The sequence below is a fragment of the Emys orbicularis genome, chromosome 4 (genome assembly GCF_028017835.1).
Source record: "Emys orbicularis isolate rEmyOrb1 chromosome 4, rEmyOrb1.hap1, whole genome shotgun sequence".
NCBI lineage: Eukaryota > Metazoa > Chordata > Testudines > Emydidae > Emys > Emys orbicularis.
The window spans coordinates 62494043-62520209 of NC_088686.1; positions in this window are offsets into that span (position 1 = coordinate 62494043).

Genomic DNA, 26167 nt, shown 5'->3' on the forward strand with positions numbered 1-26167 from the left:
GCAGGTATCCTCCTCAGTCAGGAATCAGGCGGCGTCAGTCCCAGGATTTCCCCTCACCCCAAAGGGGTGCTGGGCTCATGGTGTAGGTTATACAACTACACTAACATCCAACTGTAGCCTCCTAGCCCAGCCTCCAGTCACACACTCCGCAGGCCGCTTCCCTGGACTAGCAGCCAGAGCAGAGCTGACTAGGTGGTGACTCGTCTCCCCTAGGGAGCTGGAGTGCAAACTCAGCCTGGCTGGGGAAATTTCCCAGCAAACGCTACCAATTGGGAATCATCAGTGGGGAAGGAAAAACCCAGCTGAGGGATCTGCTGTCAGGTCCCTAGAGGCCTGTTCTCAGAGGGAACCCTGCATGCAGGCCTGGGACTCACTAGCTCCCCACACAGCCAGTCCTGCCCTTCCCCTGGCTGGCTCCAGACTCCTACAAAATGGCTTCTCCCTGGGAGGGCCTGTAACTCCCTATTGGTTGTCAGGCAGACTCTGAGTCTGCCTTGGCTCTCCCTCCTTACCAGGGACAGTGTGCCTCTCCCTGAGCTGTCAGCAGACAGAGTCCCAAGAATCTATGTCATCTCCTTGGGGGTTACATTTCTGTTACTCCAGTTTATAAGGTCATCCAGATCTTCTTGTATGATATTCTGGTCCTCCACCCGTATTGGCAATACCTCCCAACTTTGTCATCCGCAAATTTTATTAGAACACTCCCAGTTTTTGTGCAAAATCAATAATAAAAATGTTAAATAAGATTGGTCTCAAGACTGATCCCTGAGGAACTCCACTACTAACCTCCCTCCAGCCTGACAGCTCACCTTTCAGTATGACCCGTTATTGTCTCCCCTTTAAGCAGTTCCTTATCCAGCTTTCAATTCTCATATTAATCTCCATCTTCAATTTAACTAATAATTTCCTATGTGGAACTGTATCAAATGCCTTACCGAAATCCAGGTAGATTAGATCTACTGCTTTTCCTTTGTCTAAAAAAATCAGGCATCTTCTTGAAGAAGGAGAGTAGGTTGGTCTAGCATGATTTGCCTATTGTAAAGCCATGTTGTATTTTATCCTAATTACTGTTAACCTCTACATCCTTAACTACTTTTTCTTTCAAAAGTTGTTCCAAGACTTTGCATACAATTGAGGTCAAACTAACAGGCCTGTAGTTTCCGGAATCACTTTTTTCCTTTTCTTAAAAATAGGAACTATATTAACAATTCTCCAGTCATAAATTATAACCCCTGAGTTTATAGATTCATTAAAAATCCTTGCCCTTGGGCTTGCAATTTCATGTGCCAGTTCCTTTAATGTTCTTGGATGGAGATTATCCATGCCTTCCGATTTAGTCCTATTAAGTTTGACTTCCTCATCTGATGTGATAATTTCTACCTCCATATCCTTGTTCCCATTAGCCACCCTGCCACTCCCCCTAAGATCTTCATTAGCCTCATTAAAAACTGAGACAAAGTATTTGTATAGGTGTTGGGCCATGCCTGGATTATCTTTATTCTCCATCCCTTCCTCGGTGTTTAGCGGTCCCACTTTTTCTTTCCTTTTTTTTTTTTATTTGTATGCCTATTATTTTATTGTTGGTTTTAATTCCCTTTGCAAGGTCCAATTCTTCTTGGTTTTTCCCCTACACTTCCTGACCTCCAAGAGGTAGCTTTCCTTGCTGATCTATCCCATCTTCCATTCTTGTAGGCTTTATGCTTTCTCTTAATCACCTGTTTGAGATGCTTGCTCATACACCTTGGTCTGCAACTCTTCCCTACAATCCCCCCCACTTGGGATGCAGGCTTCAGATAGTTTCTGCAACTTTGACTTAAAGTAATTCCAGGCCTCCTCCACATTCAGATCCTTGGGTTCTCCAGTCCAGTCCACTTCCCTGATGTGGTTGGGTCCCATCAGACGACCCAACCACATCAACCACACCATCAGGGGCTCATTCACCTGTGCATCCACTAATGTGATATATGCTATCATGTGCCAGCAATGCCCTTCTGTCATGTACATTGGCCAAACTAGACAGTGTCTATGTAAAAGGATAAATAGACACAAATCAGACATCAGGAATGGTAACATACAAAAGCCAGTTGGAGAACACTTCCATCTCCCTGGACGTTCAATAACAGATTTAAAAGCAATTTTCCCTCTCTCCTCATCAATTATTGGGAGTGGACCACATCCACCCTGACTGAATTGGCCTTGTCAACACTGGTTCTCCATTTGTAAGGTAACTCCCTTCTCTTCATGTGCCAGTATATTTATGCCTGTATATGTAATTTTCACTCCATGCATCTGAAGAAGTGGGTTTTTTACCCATGAAAGCTTATGCCCAAATAAATCTGTTAGTCTTTAAGGTGCCACTTGTTTTCACTTCCCTAACTAATTCCCTTAATTTTTTAAAGTTAGTCCTTTTGAAATTAAAGATCCTAGTTGCAGATCTGTTTTTGTTTATCCTTCCATTTAGTTTAAACTGAATTAGCTCATGATCGCTTGAACCAAGGCTGTCCCCTACAACCAGTTCTTCTATGAGGTCCTTACTACTCACCAATACCAGATCTAAAATGGCATCACGTCTTGTTGATTCAGTGACTGTTTGGTGAAGAAATCTGTCAGCTATCACATCAAGGAAAATCTGGGCCTTACCATTATTTGTAGCACTTGTCCTCCAAAATATATCTGGGAAATTAAAGTCTCCCATAATCACATAATTTCCTGTTGCATTTATTTCATGAAAAACATTAAAGAGGTCTCTATCCAGATCGAATTCTGGGGGTCTGTGGCATACCCCAAGCACTATCCCCGGGGAACCTCTAGTAGTTTTCTTCCCCAAAGTGATTTTATCCATTCCATCACTTCTAATTTCTTTACAGTTTACCTCATCATTAATATACAATGCTACTCCACCACCTTTGCTTTTATTTGTTTTTCCTGAACAGCACATTCCCTTCAATACTTGTATTCTAGTTATGACTACTATCCCACCATGTTTCTCTTATCCCTATAATATCTGGTTTCACTTTCTGCACTAGTAGTTCTAGTTCTTCCATTTTGTTACCCAGGCTCTTCGCATTGGTGTACAAACATCTTAATTGTTGTTGCTTGGCTTTGCCCACATTCCTCACCTGATTGGGTACAGTCATTCTACTGCCAGTGTCGCCTACCAGACTGGTATTGGCACTGTCCTTCCTCTTAATGTCCATTCTCCTACTGACTGCTGTTCCTTTCTCCATTGCTGTATTCTCTTACTTGATTTTCCTCCCTCTCAGTGTTAAAATCTACACACTTGCTTCTGCTTTGTTTCCTTTCCTCCCGCGCGGAAACACTATTTCTAAGGCCTGGGAGAGAAAATACTGCCAGTATCTTTCCAGAAAACAGTGGCTGGAACACTGCATACTCAGTTTTTCATTCTGATTGGCTAGTTTGAGAATGCAGAGCCATTCATTAGGGAACATAACTGCACTGTATGGCACTTCAAAGGGGGCATTTAGCCGCCAATAATCCTTCCTACGGAGGCTGGTGAGGTCCTTGTTGCCTTTGCATTAGGGCCTTCCCTTCCTACCAAAGATGCCTAGCCTCTTGGGGACAAGGTTGTTTTATATACAGATGGCACAGAGGGTCAGTCAGTGCAAGTTACTAGTTAAACAACATTCTCTGCTTTTTAATAGCTCAGTGAATTTGAGTGGGACGCCTTACAAACCTCTTAGTCAGGATTCGGCAAGCCAGGGGAAGTGCTAAGCGTTGCAGAGCAATTCTCACTTTTATTTAGCAATGCTGCGGTTTCTCTTTGCCTGCTGGTTTGGCTGAAGAAAAGATTAAGATTCCAATTTGAGCATCTTAGGGATTGATTTTCTTTTCTGTATTTAACACAGCACAGGGTGAGTCATATTTTTCATCCAAATGGCCTCGCTCTTGTTCTAAAACTAGGTGACTGGAAGCCAAACAAAATGGCATGCAGCTGGTACACTTGGTGCTTAATTGAACAAGGACCCAGTATGTGACCTTGGGCAAGTCACTTAACTTCTCTATCCCTCTCTTTCCCCTTCCATAAAATGAGCATAATAATATCTGCTGCACTAGGGTGTTTTGAGCAACAGAGGCATTTGCCAAGCACTTTGAAATGCTTTGATGAAAGGTGTTATAGAAATACAAAGTGTTTTTGTTGTTTCTGAATTGAGGAAAGGGCCTCCATTCTCAGGGGTTGGGAAGGTGAACATCACTGATTGTGAGACCCTTGTTTCATTGCTAAAAAGCATCATGACTTGAAAATATGCTGTGTCTGACTAGAGGTTGGGCCAGACGGGAACAACCTACCTCATGTGTATGTAAGAGAAAATGGATGGAGAATGTTTTGCTTGAAGTACACAGCAATCTTACCCATTTGCCACAATCAGGAAAGTTAATGCACTTCAGAGCTGACCTCTGTCAAAAATCTCTGAACATATGTGGTTGCTTTTTCTTTATCTTTTGGATAAGATCCAGGGTAGAATCAGTTTAATATCTGATATATTTACTGCTGGCGGATTATATCCTTCATGGGTAGAGGGACAGAATTAATCTTACAGATCTCACAAGGCCTGTGAAAGCATCAGCTGTGTGCAAACTAGGGAAAGACAGTGTTTTTTCTATATAAGCTACATTTATACATTGCAGTTCAGTCTTGAAAACAAGGAGCCAACTCAGTTCTCCTTGGGAATTAGATCAAAGAAATAGTATTGCTAATCTCCACCACTGAAAAAGCATGAGGCAGGCCTACAGAATCAGAAGATGGGCTTAGAAATCATGAGATTTTAAAATTAATAAATTTGGGGTTCTCTTTACTTGCCTTCTGGGTTTTGAGCCTTTAAGGTTCACATTTTCCAGTTTTTCTCTGCAATCATGAGAGGTAGAAACTTACTTAAAAAAGAAAAAAGAAAGAAAAGGGAGATTCTTACGTAGGATCACCTGACTCTAGGAATGAGGGCTTTAAAAAAAAAAATCAAATATTGCAAGACTCGAATACAATTGCAAGAGATAAAAAAACTTGAAAGAACTCCAGTGTGGAACTTTTATGTAACTACTTTGCTATCTCTCTCCTCCAAAGGCAGTGAAGCTCATGAATTCCCATGTTTAAAACAGTGCAATTTTGTGTTTTTCGTCAAAACAGTGTCCTTTAAAAAATCCTAATTTTGTGTAAACGTTGCATTTCACCCTTGCAAAACTGACCGATCTCCTGTAACCATGTCAGGAAGAAGTTCCTATCTACAGGGGCGAGTTATTGGCTGTAGGTTCAACAGTAATTCTGAAACAGCAGGAGAGTATTTTCCAGAAAGTGTTTCTATAGACCAATGGCATTATGAGTACGATACAGCCTAGCAGTTGTGCCAGCAATTAGCTTTTTCTGTTGGTAAGCAACATTCAAGGCTCTTCTGTACTGCTGCATCGTTAAGAGCTAGACAGGAAGCTGTGGGAATTCATGAAGGTAATAAGAACAAGGTGTAGTAACCCCTCCTCTAAACAGGGTTCAGCATAGGTCACTTCTAGCTCATGGGGAAAATTAATTGGGATAAGGCAGGTGGTGCTAGGGCTAAGGAGAGAGGAGGGATCACTGAGGTGAAATAAGCATTGTGATTGGGTGGATAGGGACTATATTGAGAATCAAGACAGCTGCGTTCCATTCCTGTCTCTGCCATTGCTTTGCTGTGGGTCCTTGGGCAAGTCACTTAATGCCTCTGTAAAAAAGGTATAACAATGTTTGCTCTCCTCTGTAAAGTTCTTTGAGATCTATGGATTAGAAATATTAAGTATTATTATTACGTATTATATGTTGGGCCCACTTACGAGCTGTCTGTGCACAAAAAAAAGAAAAACCTTCTGTTGGTTTTCCCTGAAATTACACCTCTTGCCACAGTTAAATGGAATCAGGTGATACACAGTTGAGCCTGGATGAGTTAATCACAAAGGCTTGCAGTGGTGCTGGAAGAGAATCTGTGTGTATTCATGCTGTTTGTTAACTGATGAGGATGCCAGGTTTTACATTGGCACTACCACCAATTCATAGCAAACCCCTAGAGATCAACTTGTGTTCAGGTTGTTGTCGCTGCTGAGTATTGAGCTAATGTCCTAGTATGGTGCTGGAATAGAGGTTGGTGAAGTTATTTTGCCTAATACTGACTCTGTCAGGAATGGGACTGAGTTCATGTTTCATTTCAGGATGGAGGGGGGAGAAAGGGGCAGAGAGAGGGGAAAAGAATGTAATAAAGAAATAAATATATTCTATATGTACAATAGAAACAGTATGCACTCCTGCCAACTTCTACCCAGAATACATAGTGGGGGGGGGGGGGGGGGGCAAAACACTCCATTTAAAAAGCATGGGTAAATTACACAAAAAGAGAAGTTTGGAAATTCTGACTAGTTTTGCAGCCTCTAAGATAGTTCAAGAGATTTGTAAAACCACAAACTCCACAACATTCACACACTCCTAGCTAGGTAGCACTATGCTCCCAGGAGTACCACTCTTCAGATAATATAGAAACCCAAGATCCTTACCGCATGGCATTTGTCATATGAGTCAGGGATGATAACCCTAGCATTTTGGCCATGTTCCAACTGGAGTAATTACATTTTGCCTACCTAAAATTCCTCCTGGAATTACCCAGGAAGGTCACATCGAACTACTGGCTGAGCTCAGCATAGAACCTCTGAGCTTTCTCTCCTAGCCCCCTGCTCTAACCACTAGACACACTTTTTTCCATCAAAAACTACAGAACTCCTTGCTCTAGCTGGGCTGTCCAATGCCTCTGTAAAACAATGAACTAAGAAAATTGATTTGAAAAAAACCCTAGAACCACTTCCATTTTATTTTGAAGTTTAACCCACTATCTGTCCTCCTTTGGAAGCTGAGGGACTATTGTGTTTTTGTTTTTTTTATGGACAGTGGGCTCTTTCCTTTTTTTTTTTTTTTTTCTTTTGGAGCCAGTGTGGCACAGTTAATCCATGTTGGAAATTACATTTATTACTTTTTCCAGCAAATGAGCCCTCTCTGTAATGCCGTTTCGTGCAGTGCAAGGCAGATGCAAGTCAGACGGCCCATTTTCCTAATTTCATTTGGAAAGATCAGGAGACACCACGCTGGTCTCGCAGGCTGGGGGCTTGGTGCTAGGAAGAAAAGCCTCAGCATGCTCCTGTGTTGATGGAATCTATGGCATCGCCCCAAATGCTAGTTGTCAAAAAAAAAAAAAAAAAATCTCAAGGACAAAGTGTATCCTTCCAAAAAAAAAAAAAAAAAACCCTGAGAACAATGGCCACAAAAGGAAGGGCTCTGCCATCAAGGCAGTTATGCATTTGCTATTTCAGAGTGGCTTCACTCAGATCGACTCATGTTGCTGCTGCCTTCTCGTGCTGTTTGTCAGTGCTGACAAAAGCCTATGCTGGGAAACTTTGTCACCCAAAGACGGTGCTTTATGTGCTATATCTGCACAATCTCCCCTGTGAGCTAATTCTGCCGCCTGTACCCCTGCAGATCTTTGTGTAGCAAATTCTTACAATGCTTTTGCAACCCACTTCCGTCTAGATTCAGCCTCTTTTGGGGGATCCAGATATTAAGGGTTGGTATTTTTTTAATGCCCCAAACTGGAAAGGAGGTGGGAAGAAAGCAAGGAAGATGTTTAAGTCCTGTCTTGGGGACTGTTCTCTTGTGTTTGGAGAGGCTTTATTCTTAATCTTATTTTGCCTTGATGGCTGTACTGTAGCCTCCCCTGCCTTTTTTCTTTTTCTTTTGCAGTCTGAAAATGAGCAGACCATTCCTTTCTTCTCACCCTTTTTCTTTCTCATAGTGAGCTAGGATTAGTAGGAAGTGCAATTATTACATCTAATGATGGTGAATCTCAAAAGGTTCAAAGATTTGGTTTGGGCAAGCATTCAGACTTTTGGATGCTCATTCTAACCTGTTGAGGCTACACATTTACGCTAAAGTTCTAGGTGAGATTTCTAGTATTTCACCTAGGAACGCTGCCAGAACAGACTTTGTCACACTCTTTCAACACTTCAAATTTCTGGTTCTGCCTGCAACCAGAAACTGCATAAAAATTAAAAATAGTTTCACTCCCCCCTCTTCGTCCTCCCCCCCCCATCCCCTAAAAGGTTAACTAACCCTTTTCATACTTTTTAAAAGTATTCAGGTGGAGTTTCAGGAAAAAACTTTGGATCAATTCTTACTTCACTCAAACCAATTCAGGCCTCTGTAAATTACATTGCAAAGGAAGAGACTAGATTCTGATGCTGTCAGTTTGAGACACACACAAGGAGATAAAAGTTAGGACAGTAAGTAATTCTGCAATCACAATGAAGGCACAGAAGCTGAAGGTAGGACAGAGAGCAATGAGAGGGGAAAGCATTTAGCAGTCTAATATTTAAGTTACATGTAAAGTGATTTGCATTAGCATTGTTAAACTAAGAACTATTTCATATTGAGATTGTGATTGAGCTTCCATTATAAACTGTGTTGTCCTATACCTTGCCCCTAAAATCCACCACAAAAGTAATATCTGCTTCAAATTGGGTACTTGAGGCTTGGAACCAGGGCAACACTTTTCTAGAAAATTTGAAGTGAATTGGCTAAGGGGATCCTGAATTATGATAATCTAAAAGTAGAGGCATTCACCCACTAATAAAAACTTGTTTGTCACTTTAACTGGTGGAGAGTGGGGACCAGCCAGAAAGCAGAAGAGAAATAAAAGTTAGTGCATTTGACTCCCCTGTCTGAGATGTTCTGCCCATACACTCAAATCATTGATTATGTGCCTGCAACCTTTACTGAACAAAGGTTTTTTTCCTATGGATATATTTATAGCTTCAGACAAGGTCCTTAGCACATACAATCCAATACAAACTGCATAGGCTTTTCTTCTACACAAGAAGAGGCAGTGAAGGGCTGTGTGCACATATGTGCATGTTGGCATGTGAGGCAGGGTAGAGTCTGTGTGATTGTGTTTGTTGCTTTCAGGTGTGTCCAGCTATGCCATTTATATGACGGGGCCAGTGTGTGAATGGGTTACAGCTGTGAGCACAGTACGTCATACTGTTTATTCACCGTGGCGTTTGGTAATTAGCAGCTCTCTCCCTGCTGGCACTGATTTCAGCAGCAAATTTGTTTGATTAAAAAGCACCAGATTAGAATCTGGTGGGAGGCTGCAGATTGATTTTAGGTAAAGCGAGGGCCTGTTTGCTGGAAGGCAAGAAAGAGAGGAGGGGAAAAGAGTGAAGTTTGCAGATGGGAGAATTAATGCCTGCTGCTCGTGTGGTGAGGGCAGGAGGGAGTGGCTGCCAAAAACCTGAGCCTGGCAGAGTGACATGCAAACAGACAAGGAAAAGGGAGGAAGAGAGAATGTGTATATGCATGTGGGCATATGTGGCTCAATGTGCATACATATGGGTGAGCCCGTGTGCATATACATTTGGTATGTATATGCAAAAGTCTAGGCATGCATAAATATAGCAGTGAGAGGCCCTGGCCTAGATTTTCAAAAACAACTAGTGATTTTGGGTGACCCCTTAAAGTGGCCTGATTTTCAGATAATGCTGATCACTTGCCGCCTGAAAATGAGGCCCATTTAAGGTGTCTTAAGTTAGCCCCCCAAAAGGCAAGTCACCCAAAAGCACAAGTCATATTGGAAATGTAAGCATGTCTGTGCAGAAAGAAGAAAACATGGCCCTGTGTAGCAGTGTGATGCAGTGTTTAGAGAAGTCTGGGTACTGAGAGACATGATTCTACTCCTGACTCTGCCACTAAGCTACTATGTGACTTTGGGAAAGTCTCTTCACCTCTTTGTATCTCACTTTCTCCTTCTGTATCAGGATTATAAAACTTACCCACCTTTGCAAAGTGCTTGGAGATACTCAGATGAAAACCACTGTATTCATGCAAAATATTGTTGTATGTGCACATTCCATGAGGAAAAACATTTTTGAGCTCTGGTGTGAGATTGAAATTCACTTATTAGTACATTGTGAAATGTGATTTTCTGTAAAACTCAATTCACTTTGTAATAGTCTGAACAATATATCTGGCCATAGTCAAATGACAAAAGGAAAGAACAACAGTAAAAACTCAAATTGTATTTATTTATTTATTGTTAAAGTTCAGATAACACTTGCTCAGACCACTTCTCTGATGCTTCAAGCTCTATTTTATTGCATTGAATAGTATTCATTCAGTTATAATGGGGAGATCATCACATAACAGATTCTATTGTAGTCCTGAGTATTAGAAAAGGCCATACAAAAAGTTTCTTATGTTGGGATATTTCTCCTTTAAGAGAGTGTTAAATTCCTGATTCATTTGAGAACCTATAACCAAGGTCCAGTGTTCTCTGCAGCAAATTTGGGTTAAGTTCTGGCAAACCCCCTGCATTCTCTCTCACTCCCGTGCATCAGACTGGATATTCCACAGCAGCTTCAGATAAATTAAAAGAGGAGGCTTTTATTGGACTAAATATGGAAATGAATAATACAATCAAGACTATATCCTCTGTGTTATTTAATTTGATAGTAAATTAAATTTATGCTGCTGTGAAATTTTAATTTCCAATGTGCTGCAGAATTTTGTATTGAAAACACATAACCAGAGATTCTAAGGTCAGAAGGAACCATTGTGATCTAGTCTGACCTCCTGTATAACACAGGTCATGGAATTTCCCCACAATAATTCCTAGAGCAGAGCTTCTACTAGAAAAACATCCACTCTTGATTTAAAAATTGTCAGTGATGGAGGATCCACCACAACTCTTGGTAAATTGTTCCAATGGTTAATTATGCTCACCATTAAAAATGTATGCCTTAGTTCGTCTGAATTTGTCTAGCTTCAACTACCAGCCAATGGATCTTGTTATACCTTTCTTTGCTAGATTGAAGAGACCATCATAAAATATTTGTTCCCCATGTAGGTATTTATAGACTATAATCAAGTCACTGCTTAGCCTTCTCTTTGTAAATTACACTGTTGAAATTGTCAGGAGGAAGCTAGAGGCTTCCGCAGTGGTTAAGAGACAGTTGGGGCTTTTGGCAGCTGGAAAGATGGGGAGACACTTTCAAATAAGTACAGTAGCTGGATGTTCCTGATGAAAGGCAGTGAAACAGTTAACAATGTTGCTGTTTAAATTACTATTATTATGTAACATTTCTATTTAGGCTTGGCAGAAGTCAATTTTTTTTTTTTATAATTTTGATGGATAATAATATCAATGTTCATTTTAAGCATTTGTTTAGATATGTTTCGATTTAAGTTTTCACAGTTGTGTAACATTAAGGGTTTTAAGCATTTCCCCCCAGTTTTTATTGATTTAAATATTCATAGTTGGGGGAAATTATGGGGGTGGGGGGCTGGACAATAATCATTTTATAACAGTAGACACAGATTCAAAAAGTTAAAGCTTTTTAACCATTAAAACTCAAATTGTCAACATCACATGTCAAAAATATACAAATCCTTAAATCAAACTTGAATAAGGGCTGGTCCACACTACCCGCCCAATTCGGCGGGTAGAGATCGATCTTCTGGGATCGATTTATCGCGTCTCATCTGGACGCGATAGATCGATCCCAGAAGCGCTCCCCCGTCGACTGTGGAACTCCTGCTTGCCGAGAGGAGGAAGCGCTGTCGACGGGGGAGCCTGCCTGCGCCGCGTGGACCCGCAGTAAGTAAATTTAGTTCGATCTAGGAAACGTCGACTTCAGCTACGCTATTCTCGTAGCTGAAGTTGCGTTTCCTAGATCGATCCCCCGCCCCAGTGTGGACCTGCCCTAAGTTCTCAAGCAGCATTTTTCTTACCTTGCCAATCTTTACATTTTGATTATTATCAATGGAAACATTGTGTGTGTGTGTGTGTGTGTGTGTGTGTGTGTGTGTGTGTGTGTGTGTGTGTGAAATCGACATTTGCTGACATTTACCAATGCAATTCGAATCCTCCCAAGCCCATTTATATTGCAGTAATGCCTCAAAGTTAACACCACCAGTGAGTTGAATGAGGCAGTTCACATCTCTTAGAACTATTGTTTCAGGCTATCTGCAGACTCAGGCAGACAACAGTATACATTCCATTCATATTGGGAAGGTTTGCTTTGCAAACAGAAGGGCTAAATGTGTATTATTATTTATTATTAATTCTTTATTTCAGAGCTCAGATCCTCCAGCGGCAAGCGGTTGATTCTGCATCAAATTCTGCAGCTATGGAACTGTGGAGTGCATGGGGCCTTCCCTCTGATATACAGTATCAGAAATTGATCTACTACAGGAAAAAATGGAAACATTTAACAAACAGTTGCAGAGGAACTGCAATTCAAAATTCATCCTGGCTAAGTCTAAACAGGGAAGAGTGTGGTGCAGCAGCAAGGCAAATAAGCGATAAGCAAAAGGCTTTTTAAAATAGACACAATCTGATAAAGAGGAGGACTGGAATGTCTGTAATAATAAGCAATCACAAGATAAAAGGGTAATTTGAAGAGTCTGAAGAAATAATGAACAGATTTCAGAGAAAATTTCAGTTTTTTTTTTTTTAAATCTAACTTCAGGAGAGAGACCACACACACAAAAATAATGCTACTAAAAATAATGAGGGATTGGAGACAGTGAATAGGAATGTGGCAGAGCTGTTAATCTGTTTCCGATTAAGTGCCCAATCCAGCTCCCACTAAAGTCAGTGGGAACCTATCAAATGACTTTAGTGGGAGTTGGATCAGGCCCTAATGGCTGATGCTGAGTGACGTACAGAAAGGTTCACAGTTCTCTCCTGTCTTTGGAAACATCAGAGAAAATACTCTAGATCATTCTGGTCCTCACAGATGAACACCCCCCCTCGCCCCCCCCCCCCCCCCGGCGGATCAGTGTAAGCAAAGCCAACAACATCAGCATCAACAGGAAATGTAGAGCTGCATTAGAAATTTCAATCCTATGCTATATATCTTGTGCCAAGCCAGAGGAATGAAGGGAATTTAAATTTTCATATTGGCCAAGACCAAAACAAATCCACATTTATGTACCTAAAAACCCCCTATAAACTTTCAAACTATTTCCAGATTTCAAGTAATGTAATTTTATTTTATTAATTGTCTCTAGGGCTGTAGTGCACAGAGTAGGGTTACCATACGTCGTTTTTTCCCGGACATGTCCGGCTTTTTGGTAATCAAACCCCCGTCCGGGGGGAATTTCCAAAAAGCCGAACATGTCCGGGAAAAATACTCCCTGGCTTACCTTAGAGCGGGCACCGGGGGCTGCTGTGCTCCCTGACTCCTGGGCTCTGTAAGAGCCGAGCTGCCCGAGCGCTACCGGCTTCGGGCACCCCCATGCCTCTGGACCCTGCGCCCCCCGCCGGGCACTTCCCCTCCCGGTCTCCGGGGGCGCAGGGTCCAGAGGCATGGGGGCTGCCCGAAGCCGGTAGCGCTCGGGCAGCTCGGCTCTTACAGAGCCCAGGAGTTCAGGGAGCACAGCAGCCGCCGGAGCCCGGGAGGGGAAGTGCCCGTCCGGCGGCGCAGGGTCCGGAGGCATGGGGGTTGCCCAAAGCCCGAGCGCTACCGGCTTCACGGTTTGCCGGGCAGCCTCCAGACCCTGCGCCCCTGGCTGGGCGCTTCCCCTCCCGGGCTCCAGCTGCGCTGGGGAAGCGCCGGCCAGGGGCGCAGGGTCTGGGGGCTGCCCGGCAAACCGTGAAGCCGGTAGCGCTCGGGCAGCCCTTTTCGCGTGGCTGGGAGGGAGGAGGGGGAATGCGGGGCACTCAGGGGAGGGGGCGGAGTTAGGGCGGGGACTTTGGGGAAGGGGCGGAGTTGGGACGGGGAAGGGGTGGAGTTGGGGCAGGGCCAGGGCTGGGAAAGGGGCGGGGCCAGGGCCTCGTGGAGTGTCCTCTTTTTTTATTTTTTAAATATGGTAACCCTAGCACAGAGGTCCCAATCAGGATGGATCAGGACTGCATTGTGCTGGGTGTTGTATGTACTAACATTAAGAAAGTCTCTGCTGCAGAGAGTTTTGCAGTCTAAGAACTAATAAAGACTAGGGATGTAAACCCAGGGTAATACATTCCTAGCACAGCCTCAGCCCTGATCAGGAGAGTCAGCTGTTTTCAATAGCACTCGGAAAACACAGAGGCTATAGACCAGGGATCGGCAATCTTTGGCACACGGCCAGCCAGGGTAAGCCCCCTGGCGGGCCGGGCCGGTTTGTTTACCTGCCGGGTCCGCAGGTTCGGCCGATCGCAGCTCCCACTGGCCACGGTTCGCCGTCTGAGGCCAATGGGGGCCGCAGGAAGCGGCACGGGCCGAGGGATGTGCTACCCTGCAGTAAGGTCTCCCCATAGCCACTCTATGCCAACGGGTGAGAGTTCTCCTGCTGACATAATTAAAACACCACCAGTGAGCAGCGGTAGCTATGTCAGCAGGATACGGTCTCCCACCAACATAGCGCTGGGCACACCGGCACTTTTTTCAATGAAACTTATGTCAGTCAGGGGTGGTTTTTCTCACACCCCTGGCAGACAAAAGTGCTAGTGTAGACAGCTTGAGAAACAAGTATTCAGCTGGTCCATCTTTTCCCAAGCTCCCTCTCTCCAGCCCACTTCCCTCTCTCCTGGCCTCATCAACTCTCTTCTCCTTCAGCCCCAGAGTATCCCTCTTACTTTTGAAGTCTTCTGGGAAGGGTGGTTAATTTATCCTGTGGCCTGCAATCTCTCCTGCTCTGCTATGAAGTCTTTTGGGGATATTTAGGTGGGGTTGGTGGATGCTACGCCAACCAGCCATCTTTAGGCTGTTGCCTACTTGGGGGTGCTGATCTCCCCCGCCCCAAAGAAGTGCAGGGGGAGGCTGCAAAGACAGGCCAACAGCCTGACAGAAAGTCGGGTTCTACTCTTTTCTGAGCTCAGAAACGTCATTCCTCAAGTCGGTGATGAGGTGCTGATATTATGTTTCAGGGCTCTCCTGCTGTTCCCCCAAGGAAGCTGCCATCATAGTACTCCCACCCACAACCCACCTGGACTGTTAGACTGGAGGAAGGAGTCAAACCTGGTTCTGCATGATAGTGCAGGGCACTGGCACTAGGCTGCTGCTTTGCCCAACTGAGGTATGTTTACACTGCAATCAGAGGTGTGACATACCCTGAGCAAGTTTCCATCTAGATAGTTTGAATAACAATGGCAGTGAAGCTGTGGCAGCCCAGGCTGTACAAGGCTGTGTAGGACCCTGAGTATGTACTAGAGTGGCTAGCCTGTGCTGCAGCAGCTTCACGGCTATTTGTTATTTGATCTAGCTAGATCAGAGCTAGCTTGGGTATGTGTCCAGGTGCTGCAGTCATACCTCTGATTGCAGTGTAGACATATGCTGAGAGAACAGAGACAGCTCTGCAAACACTTGCACTGTTCTGATGGGGATATTCCTTCTCATTGTTCCCAGTATTTTGGCAGTCTCCTGACTCCTGTATGTCACTGAACAATGGAGTCTAATGCAGGCAGATCCTGGGAGTGCTCAAGTTTGATGTGAATCCAGTGCCCACATGGTGACCTTTCCCTTTGCTAAAGGCTTGTACTGTAGTTACATGGCATGATTGGGTCACTAAGAAAATACAGTACAAACCTGAGGGGTTTTTGGCAGTTATATCACTACATTCTGAGAGCAATATCTTGTCCAGTGGCCTGTATTTCCAACAGTTAATCAAGTTCAGCTTCAGCTGAAATAACTCAAACCCACAGAGCAAGGCTGCCTGGATTGCTGCAGCTGCATTTCTAGGTAACACAGTTTCCCAAATGTAGCCGTGAGCTGAGGAGAAGAATATTTGAAACAATGATAAAGCCAGAAGGATGAAGGGGTATTTCAATGCAAGGTCAAACCAGGAGCAAACAAATAAAAAGGTTGATGTAGGGTAGATAAGCCATTTAAAATTCCCACCAGTAACCATACCTGTCATGGTCATCACCTCTTCCTCCCGTTTGCTACAAGCAAATTGGTAGCAACAGCTTGCGAGGTTGCAATCAGATTCGGAACCCTGACCTCTTGGTGTGAAAAAGCAGCGGGAGGAGGAGATGGATTTACTGGGGATAAAGCTCTTGTCAACAAAGAGTGTTTATCAGTTAATATCAATCAAGAGAAAAAGATAGCATACAAATGCATGGGAAGTAGCTGTACCATTCATCCAGGCAGTTGGATTGCTGGATGACTGGACCATTATGCATTGAAGATAAGGTTTCAACTAAATTAATTAAGTTACAATGAGACGGAGTCAGTTTATTCTTCAAGTACAGTTTGATTTGTGTTCATCTTGAATTACCCCCAGAAATGAATGAGAAGCCAGTGCAGTCTGTGGGGTGGAGATGTCACATGCTCCCTATCAGCTGAAGCGCCACTGAGGCCAGCAGCAACATTCTGCACCACCTGTAGTTTCTGGATGATCTTCAGGGGTAGCTCCCTGGAGAGCACATTTCAGTAATCCAGTCTGGAGCTGACAGAGGCAGGGATAGCTGGGATGAGGCCCACATCCAAAAGGAAAGGCCACAATCTCCTGGCCAAATGTAGATGGAAATAATGTCATTATTGGCCACGGCTGCTACTTGAACCTGCAGTTCAAGTGAAGAAAAAGAGTGAGCAAGCTGAATCTTCTCAACATGTTGATAGCACTGTGGCCCACTCCACCTCACTATCTCACCCAGCAGCCTCACCTAGGTGTTGGAAAGGCAAGGTGATACCAAAATCTTGTGGAACACCCCTTGGGCAGGCAAGCAGTTGCCCAACACTACCTGTTGGTTCTTTCTTTTCTTTCTGAGGATACCATCTAGCACAGCTCTGTCTTTCTCTGCCAGGGCCCACAAAAGTGTCAGCACCACCTAGTGACCACTGGCATCAAAGGCTGCTGATGGCTCCAGAAAAATCAGCTGAAAAAGGGACACCTGGCCTTTGATCATCATAAGGAGGAGATTCTAAGCCAGTGAGACACCTGCAGACTCTGTACTATTTACCTGGACCTAAAGCCAGACTGAAAAGGCTCCAGGAAATCTGAGCACTACAAATGTTGCCACAGTTGTCTCATCACAACCAGAGCAAATATGAAAAATGATTCACCTACAACTGTGGCAGGTTTGGCTTGCTGTTGTTGTTTGTGAGTATTCGGGATGCCATTAAGGATTTGTGAAAATATTTGCTAACTCCATCCTACTCATGAATTTGAGCACAAATGATTATTCATTCACATATTTTTTTAACCAGAGTAGTGTGATATTCACTATTTGTTACTCTTTTGTTTAAATAATTTCATGTAGCCAATCTGTGGCAGAAAGAATACCTCATGAGTTATGAGGACTGTCATACATCATAATCAGAGAAATGTAGATGTGGAAGGGATCTTGAATGGTCAGCTAGTCCAGTTTCCTGTCCTGAGGCCAGGGCCAGCTCTAGGCACCAGCAAAGCAAGCAGGTTCTTGGGGCGGCACATTTGCAGGGGCGGCAAGGGAGCTGAGAATCAACAGGGGGCCCTGGAAGCTGTAGTTCCTTGGTTAGCTCCCTGCCTATAGATCCAGCCCTGGAATAGGGAAAGAACTACATTTCCCAGCATTCCCTTGGCAGCCATCAACAGGAAAGGGAGGGGGAGGGAGTGAGGTAGCTGAGACCTCATGCTGCAGCTTGCTGTGAATGGAGAGCTCACTGCTAGAGCGGGGTGGCACTGTGAATGGGGAACAAGTGTGCCCAAGGAGTAGAAGGCTTTGGCTCAGCTATCCCCTTCAGAAGACATCCCCAGGCTGGATTAGGGATACTGGTGTGACCTCACCTTGCAGCCACCAAAGAAAGAATCGGGTGGACTAAATGGACAGTGCACCTCTCTATCTGAAGCCTAGCAAGGGAGGTATGTGGATCCCACTAGAATTTAAAATGAAAAGTAAGGGAGGGGAGGCTCTACTAGAGGACCTGGGCAGCTTTAGATATACTACCAGGCACATAGGAGGATTTCCACTTCTGAGCCATGGAAGCAGAAATTGACTTTTCCTTTCTAGATTTAGCTAATATTCAGAAAGGGAATCTAGCACCTGCCTTCCAGATTTGAACACCCCCAAAATTCAGGAGTGCTCAAGCTCAATTTGGGCAGCTGTTACTTCATTTCTCCCAAATCAAATATACTGATCCACTGTAACTTGCTGTAGAAAAAGTAGTATAAAATTGAGCAAGAAATGCTTCCCAGTGGTTATTAGGACTGGAATTGCTATTTTCAACAGCCATTGCCCTTTTATTTTATTTTTTTTAGTTTTATTTGTTTAAAAGGAAGACAGTGATATTGCATTGGCAAATTCCCCATAGAAACAGAGTGGAACAAAAGAATAATAAAGGCACCTCAACTTTTCCTCATTTATGTAGGACAGTCTTATAATATGCATCCAGATATCCTCCAATCACACAAGCTGAAAATTGTTCCACTGTACTGCAGTTCTGTAACCATATGGGAACCAGTCCTGTCTGTGTTCTGTGCACATCCAAAATTCCTGCTGAATGACCCGCCCTGGGAGCGAGTTACCAGTGACCCAGGGCTGGGGCGGCAGGAGGGTGCAGCTGGCGGGGAGAGCCCAGGGCTGGGGTGGCAGGGAGGTGCGGGGGGGAGCCCAGGGCTGGGGTGGGGGGCAGCCAAAATTTTTTTTGCTTGGGGTGGCAAAAAACCTAGAGCCAGCCCTGCCTGAGGCAGGGGCAAGTAAACCTAGATCATCCAACAGTTATTTGTCTAAACTGTTCTTAAAAACCTCCAAAGAAGGAGATTCCACAATCTCCCCTGGAAGCCTGTTCCAGAACTTAACTATCCATAAAGTTTGAAACTTTTTCCTAATATCTAATCTAAATCTCCCTTGGTGTAGAGTAAATCAGCTAGTTCTTGTTCTGCCTTCAGTGGACATGGAGAACAATTGATCACTGGTTGTCTTTATAACAGCCTTTAACATATCTGAAGACCATTATCAGGTCCCCCCTCAGCCTTCTTTTCTCAAGACTAAACATATGCAGTTTTTATAACTTTTCCTCATAGGGCAGGTTTTCTAAAGCTTTTATCATTTTTGTTGCTCTCCTCTGAACTCTTTCTAATGCTGTCCTCCGAACTCTTTCCACAACCTTCTTAAAGTGTTGCATCCAAAACTGGACACAATACTCCAGTTGAGGCTTCACCAGTGCCAAGCAGAGCAGGACAATTACCTCCCAGTCTTACACACAACACTCCTGTTAAATCACTCCCAACCGATATTAGCTTTTTTTGCGACTGCATCACATTGTTGGCTCATATTCAATTTGCGAATCGCTATAACCCCCAGATCCTTTTCAGTGTTACTACCACCTAGCCAGTAATTCCCCATTTTGTATTTGTGCATTTGATTTTTGCTTCCTATGTGCAGTACTTTGCACTTGTCTTTATTGAATTTCATCTTGCTGATTTCAGACCAATTCTCCAGCTTGTCAAAGTTGTTCTGAATTCGAATCCTGTCCTCCAAAATGTTTGCAACCCCTCCCAGCTTGGTGTCATTTGCAAATTTTATAAGCATACTCTTCACTCCATTATCCAACTCGTTAATGAAAATGTTGAATAGTACCAAACCCAGGACAGACTCCTGTTGGACCCCACTAAATATGTACTCACAGTTTAACAGCAAACCATTGATACTTACTCTTGAAGTACAATCTTTCAACCAATTATGCACTCACTTTATAGCAATTCCATGTAGAGATGAAATGCTATATAGTTAAATGGTACAGTTCATGAACAATCCATTGGTTGAAATTTTCAGATAAACTATTCAGCAAACACTTACAAATAAATACAATCAGAGCAATAGCTCAGTTGATGGATACTAAGGTGAGAAGGGACCACTGAATGATTTGTAAATAAACAAAGAGGCTAAAAACCCCAACAAATAATTTTGTCAGTTCTAGTCACCTCACAATCGTCTTAATCAACCTTTCTTCCAAAAAAAGATCCTGCACCTATTGGCTGTTTGGACACCTGGTGAGGATATTTTCTTGGTTTGTTTTTTGCTTTTTGCTCTGATGCACAGGCTGTTCCTTGAAAACAGAAGATCAAGTGAACATTATAATTGTGTGTCTATGTTTTTATTAAAACTTATACGCCAATGAGTGTAACCTTTTGAGCTCCTGCTAGTGTGTCTCTTGGCATCATAACAGTTAGGTCTCACTAACCTAACAATTTGTTTTTCTCTGCAGAATATAATGATCAGAAGGACCATAACAGTTATTTTTAAATGACAATAAACTGCAAATTAACATAGCATGATCCAAATGATCATCCCCCTCCAAAAAACATATGTAGTAGGAGAAGGTTAGGGTTTAGATTCTGGTCTTCCCTTCACCCTAGGGCTGTGTTCCTTGTGACCAAGACATCCATGGTCTTGCTAGGCAGGGGTCAGAGTTTTAGGTGTGCGGTCATTGAAATATGGCCTTGGTGCCCCCAGCAGTCATCTTTTTATTGGTCACATTATTTTCCCAGTTGTATTTGACCCCCTGATGGGTAACATCTAACTTGCAAAGGAGGCTTCAGAGCCATTCTCTGCCATGATACAGTTCACCCAAGCTGTTACGTGGCTGATGCTCTTCAAAACGAAGAGCAGTAGCACCATGGCATGTCAGATCCACTCTGACACAGCATCAGTATTTACCTTTCAAAAATGTAAGAGATCTTTTAGCTTCTTCTATACAGCTCTAGGCACTTGTCAAATGTGCAGGCATATAGGAACCTGTTGTTTTGTTTTGTGGCCCTGTTCCTAAAGGCCCTATCCAACAGGTAAGTCCCTTCGTTTTCAGTTTAAACTGATTTTTACTGAAAATTTCCCAGGTTTTACAAAAAGTATTCATTTTTTTCTGATTTTCACCCTACTTTTGTAGCATTCAAGTATATAAAAATAACTTGTTTTAATAGGAAAATACAGTACATTGCATGAGATACATGTATTATGATAATACATTAGTCTGAGTGTAGATGCAAAGCTGCCTGTTGAAGTAAGGCTATGTATTAGTCTAAAAGATACACACAATAAACGAACAGGCACGCACACAAGCTCTGAAGTGCGTGCGCCTCTGAACGTACTGATGAATCTCACGCCCACCATGTACACATTTCAAGCTGTTCGCAGATAACGGTTTAAAGATCTGACACTAAAATGGGAAGAAAACGAAAATCTGCATCAGAATACGTTTCAGAACAGAAAAGTATTCGAAAGTTTAAGAAAAAAAAGAAAAGAAAAACAGGAGGAAAGGATGAAGATGCACTGAAGCTGCAAATGGGATGGCCCAATTATTAAATGTAAATATTTATAGGCTAAGAGTTCTAAGTCTACAACAGTAAACTGTTTATTGAAATGAAAAGTTTTATTTAGGGATTTAGAGAGATATGGTTTTCCTAAACTCAGAGGGGGCATTGTGTTTTGAGTTCTGTTTTAGTTCTGCAGCAAACCACATTGATGAATGGAATTCAAAGCTTTTAATCTACTGAATATTTCCCCCGTCTTTCCATCCACCAAAATAAACCCCGACATTTACCCAGAAAAACTATTAATAGTTTTTTGCACTGATTTTCACCTGTTTTTGTTGTTATGGTAATTAACACCGATAAATTCCTGGGAAAAATTAAATAAAATAAAAACTGAAAACGAAGGGCCCTACCTACAGGTTGGAGAAGGAGGCCTGCCATCTAAGAAGAGCCTACTCCCTCCCCACCACGGGCTGTTAACCCCTCCACCCTGAGTGTAAAAGCCTCAACCCCCAATCCCAGTAGTGCAATCACCCAGCCACCCTGACTGCCACCCCTGCTGCCAAAACCTTCCAGCATCCCCCTAACAACAAGCGTCCCCAGCCTGACTTGTCCAGCTGCCAAATCCTCCCCACCCGGTGGTGTGCTGTGCTGGCTGCAGAAATCTGCCTGAGGCCTTCCGTAGCTAGCTTTCCGCAGGGTCCTGCAAAACACAGTCTCAGACTGAGCTTCTCAAATGGGCACAAAGTGCTTTGGATTCTAAAGCTGCCCCAGCTGCTGCTCTTATTTTCCCTGAATCACCTTCCGTCAGAGCTGGTCTGGTGTTCTGCGGTTGTGAAACCTCTGACCGCCAGACAGAAACACCTCTGTGGGGAAGGATGGCTCCTGGGCCCTCTGGAGTGATTATATTTCTGACCTCTTACTTGTAAGGAAGTGCTGGGGCAAGCTGTTTAATAGCTCAGAGTCTTGGACACAGGAGGCTTTCCCCCTCCCCCCTTCTCCACCCCAGCAAGCAGACCCAGATGCCAGGGTCAGCGGATAAGGGCACCATGAGGGGGACCTGCCAGTTCTGCCACCACAGCTGCTCCCTCTATCGCTGGCAGCTGGGCTTGAATATTCATAGCAACAAAAGATTAGTGCTTGTGTGCATTTGGCACTGGAAGCAGCTAAACTTTCTTGAGGTTCCAGGGGCTCCATTCTCATCCCATTCAAACTGCTCTCTCCCCCCCAGCACTTGTCCGTTTCATTTAGCAGCTGATTTCACTGCTGTATAAATAGCTCATGGGGGGCGGGAGGGGAGAGAGAAGTAGGGAGCTTGATTAAGTATCAGGAAAGTGGTTTGGAACCAAGACAACCCAACCCAAATCTTTGCCAAGACTCACACTGACATGGAATCAAAGAAGGGCAAAAAGTTCCCCTTGAACAGGCAAAATTTCACATCTGAACGTTTGGGTGCTTCTATTCTGTTCACATTCTTATATTGTGCCCATCACAGTGATATCTGAGTGCCTTCTCGTAGTGCATTAGGTGACTTGATTATTATCTGTCATGCAGAGTTCTTTCCTTAGTTTACTCGTCCAGTGCCCAGGAGGAAAAACTGCATGTGGATTTCTAACGAATTTTAATGTGTGTCTGTGCTTGTGCTAGGTGTTGGTATTAGGAAAGGCAAGTGCACCTTGCAGTGGGAGTGGAAGTGGGCAAGGCCTGGGGTGATTGTTAGATCTTGAGAGAGTTTGTTTCACTGTTTTGGACTGGTCTCCTGCACGAATGAGCTTTACCCTTGCAGTGCACAGTTCCATTGTGCCAGAGGAGGGGATTGTCAGATGTGACCCCTGTCCCAGAGCTTAGGCAATTTTTTAGGCATCCTGAGCTCATCTGACTGAACCTGTGAGATTTACCTGAATTTAATTAGTAAAGGGGAGTAAAAGTATCCCTAGCCTCTGTTTGGCAGGATCTGGGAATGGGCAACAAGGGTTGGATCATTTGATAATTACCTGTTCTGTTCATTCCCTCTGGGGCACCTGGCATAGGCCACTGTCGGAAGACAGGATACTGGGCTAGATGGACCATTGGTCTGACCCAGTATGGCCGTTCTTATGTACTGGAAGGTAGAAATAATTTTTTCTTCCACAACTCACTTCCCATATGTTTTTTGAGTGCAGATGGGGAGGAGAGTTTTCCTAGACTCCTATTTTGCTATTACATTGCCATGGTATGCAGCGGGAGCCTGGAGCTCTGGTAGATTCTGATCCCATGTCCTGTGCCAGTATCGGGCGGGTGTAGGTCCTGTGTACCATATCTGATGAGGGATGAGCAAAACTGGGACAGGTGGAAAATGTGTGTTGGGAGTGGTTGCCAAATATGTACGTATTAATGTGAAATGATCTTATGACACCATACTGGATGTTACTAGCATTAGCATGTTATTAGCTGGAGCAAATATCCAAGTGATGGAGAAAATCCAGCTGAGGCGATGGTATTGGTAGACAGACAATGTCCAGATTATTAAAGGCAAACTTTCTAGCAAACAGAAAGCTCTCTAATGCCCTGCTAAGGAGCTTGTGGGAAAAGATACCTCAGTGATAAAGAAAATCCTCTCGCTGATCTCCAGGCTGGGGCAGATGGAGACTCTCCAGTTATATCAGGTAGCACCTTTAGAAGCGCAGCAAGTTTAACACCGTGCTGGGGCCTTAGTAGATAAAGAAGTTCCAGGTTAGGAAAAATAGCACTCCACAGAAAGGCAATATCTCCAACTTCCTTGGAGGCAGGTGGATCTTAGTGGAGACCCCCATTATTCAGGTTCTGAGGGACAGTGTGTGTAAAGGCCCAGCGCCATGTAGCACAATGTTGTGCTGGTGAGGGCAAGATGGAATCTTTGTGGCTCTTTCCAAGGATATGAAATGACAATGACTACAGGACCCAGTAATAAAAGAGCATCACAAAAGGCTGTCTGATAGAGGTTGTTCTAACTAGCTGAATAATTATCTTGCTTTGGCAAACCACATGGGTCTTCAAGTCATGAAAATATTAATAGTTTATTGTTTGCTGCTGAGTGAGGATGGCAACAATTTGGAGTTTGCTATCGTTTGCTGGCAAATTAACTTCTGCAGCCTGCAGCGAGGCTGCCTGTATTGCTAACCATTCCCCGAGGACCACAATGGGGAAACAATAGAGCTTGAGGCCATGGCCACCTGCTCCTTTCACATCTGACACAGGCACAGCCATAGCCTGCCAAGATTTGGCTTGATAAGGGTCTCTTGTGGAGCTGATGGGAGTGACCTAATTAGAGAGCAAAAGTGAAATCAGTCAGCAACAAAAGATAAAACCTGTTTCTCCTGAATTCAGACATCGCTGAAAATGCAGGATAGCAGATCTTAGGAGCATCATCACTAGAGAGGGAACTGACCCCGTTAGATCCTTGCCCCTTGCAGAGGGCAAGAAGTTGTTGCCAAACTGACTGACCTCCTCCAAAGAGGAGACCTGTACTCAGAGTCCAATCCTTTCCTCACACACCCTGGCAAGAGACTATCTCACGTTACTGATCAAGCTTTGTGCTGTCCATTCCCAATGGCTGCCATGAGCAAAGGGGATAAAGACAGGCTCCTTGGTTACATGGTCACGCTTTTATTTGAAAGATGAGTGTGAAGGGGCCGGGTGCCATCGGCAATTCCAGTGTAATTCCTCTGCAACAGCATGTTTGTTCAGTGTCGACTGGACTGCCCCTTCTGGTTGATTCCATTTCCTCTTCCTTCTCTCCCAGTCCCTGGTTAGATTGTTTTCTTTTGGCAGATGGTCTCCAGTTTGGCCTCCCTCTCTCCTCACTGATTTTAGTCAAGGCTCTTGGCCCTCCAACCAGAGTCAGGGATCATTCACTGTCCAAATGCAGTAGTTGGGATATTTCCTGGCTTGCATTGGGGCCCTCTGGTTTTCATGTTGCATTCTGGGTCACCCCTGCTCAAATTGTTTGTCTTCTCAGATGTGTTTTGTACCACCACCAGCCATGAGACCTGCACTCTCCCTTGAGAAGGGAAGGGAAAGCAGTTCACCCAGGATGACTGTGCCTGTCTGTTCCAGCCACCAGAGGCGTGTGATGTAATTGCATACTTTCTCCCTGAAATTCAGACCTCTTTGGTGCTCTGAACCCCTTTTGGCTCTGGTATTGGTGTGTCTCCTTAAGGCTGCCCTATTGCCGAAACCAGAGAGCCCCAGCTCAACTGGTCGTAAAGGCTAGTGCAAAAGCCATGACAACGCCCAAGCTGTTAGCTGCTGCAGCTCTGCATGTAAACTGCTCTGAATCCTGCCCTTGTGTGTGTGCCAGGATTTACTTTCTACAGGACAGACCCACCTGAAGAGTAGAAATGGTAAGGGTGCTTTGAAAACTCAGGCTCCTACGTGGCAGCACAATGCTGCTGCTGTTCTTTTCCCCCAAAGTGTGTGGTCAGACCTGGAGCCAGCTGATGCTTTGTTCCAAGGGGTGATTGTGACAGCAATTGAACCATCAATAGTTAGCTGGAAGAGGAAGTGAAGAATGAAGTGAATGGAGTTAAACTGACTCACACCATGTGCAGATGTGGCCAAGGGTTGATAAGCCTCTTGTTGCAACTTCTATTCAAAAGGAAGGACCTGGCAGGGAGGTCCGTTCCCTAGATTGACTCACAGGGCTGAAAAACCCCTAATTGCCCCATTATTTAGCTAGAAGTCCATGGACTCTGATAAAGCACCTTATCTTGCTGCATGGAAACCACCTGACACTCAGAGGGATCACACAGGGCAGGTCATGAGAGAACAAAAAGGAAAGGGGCCATGATGGCCAACCATACTGGTCCTATTTGCTCAGTCACATTTATAAAAATAATGAAAGATAAAATTACGCCAGGTCCACACCGTGGTCCACAAAGATATCAGGGGAGTTAGAGATGATTCATATTGTCTAAAGTGTCT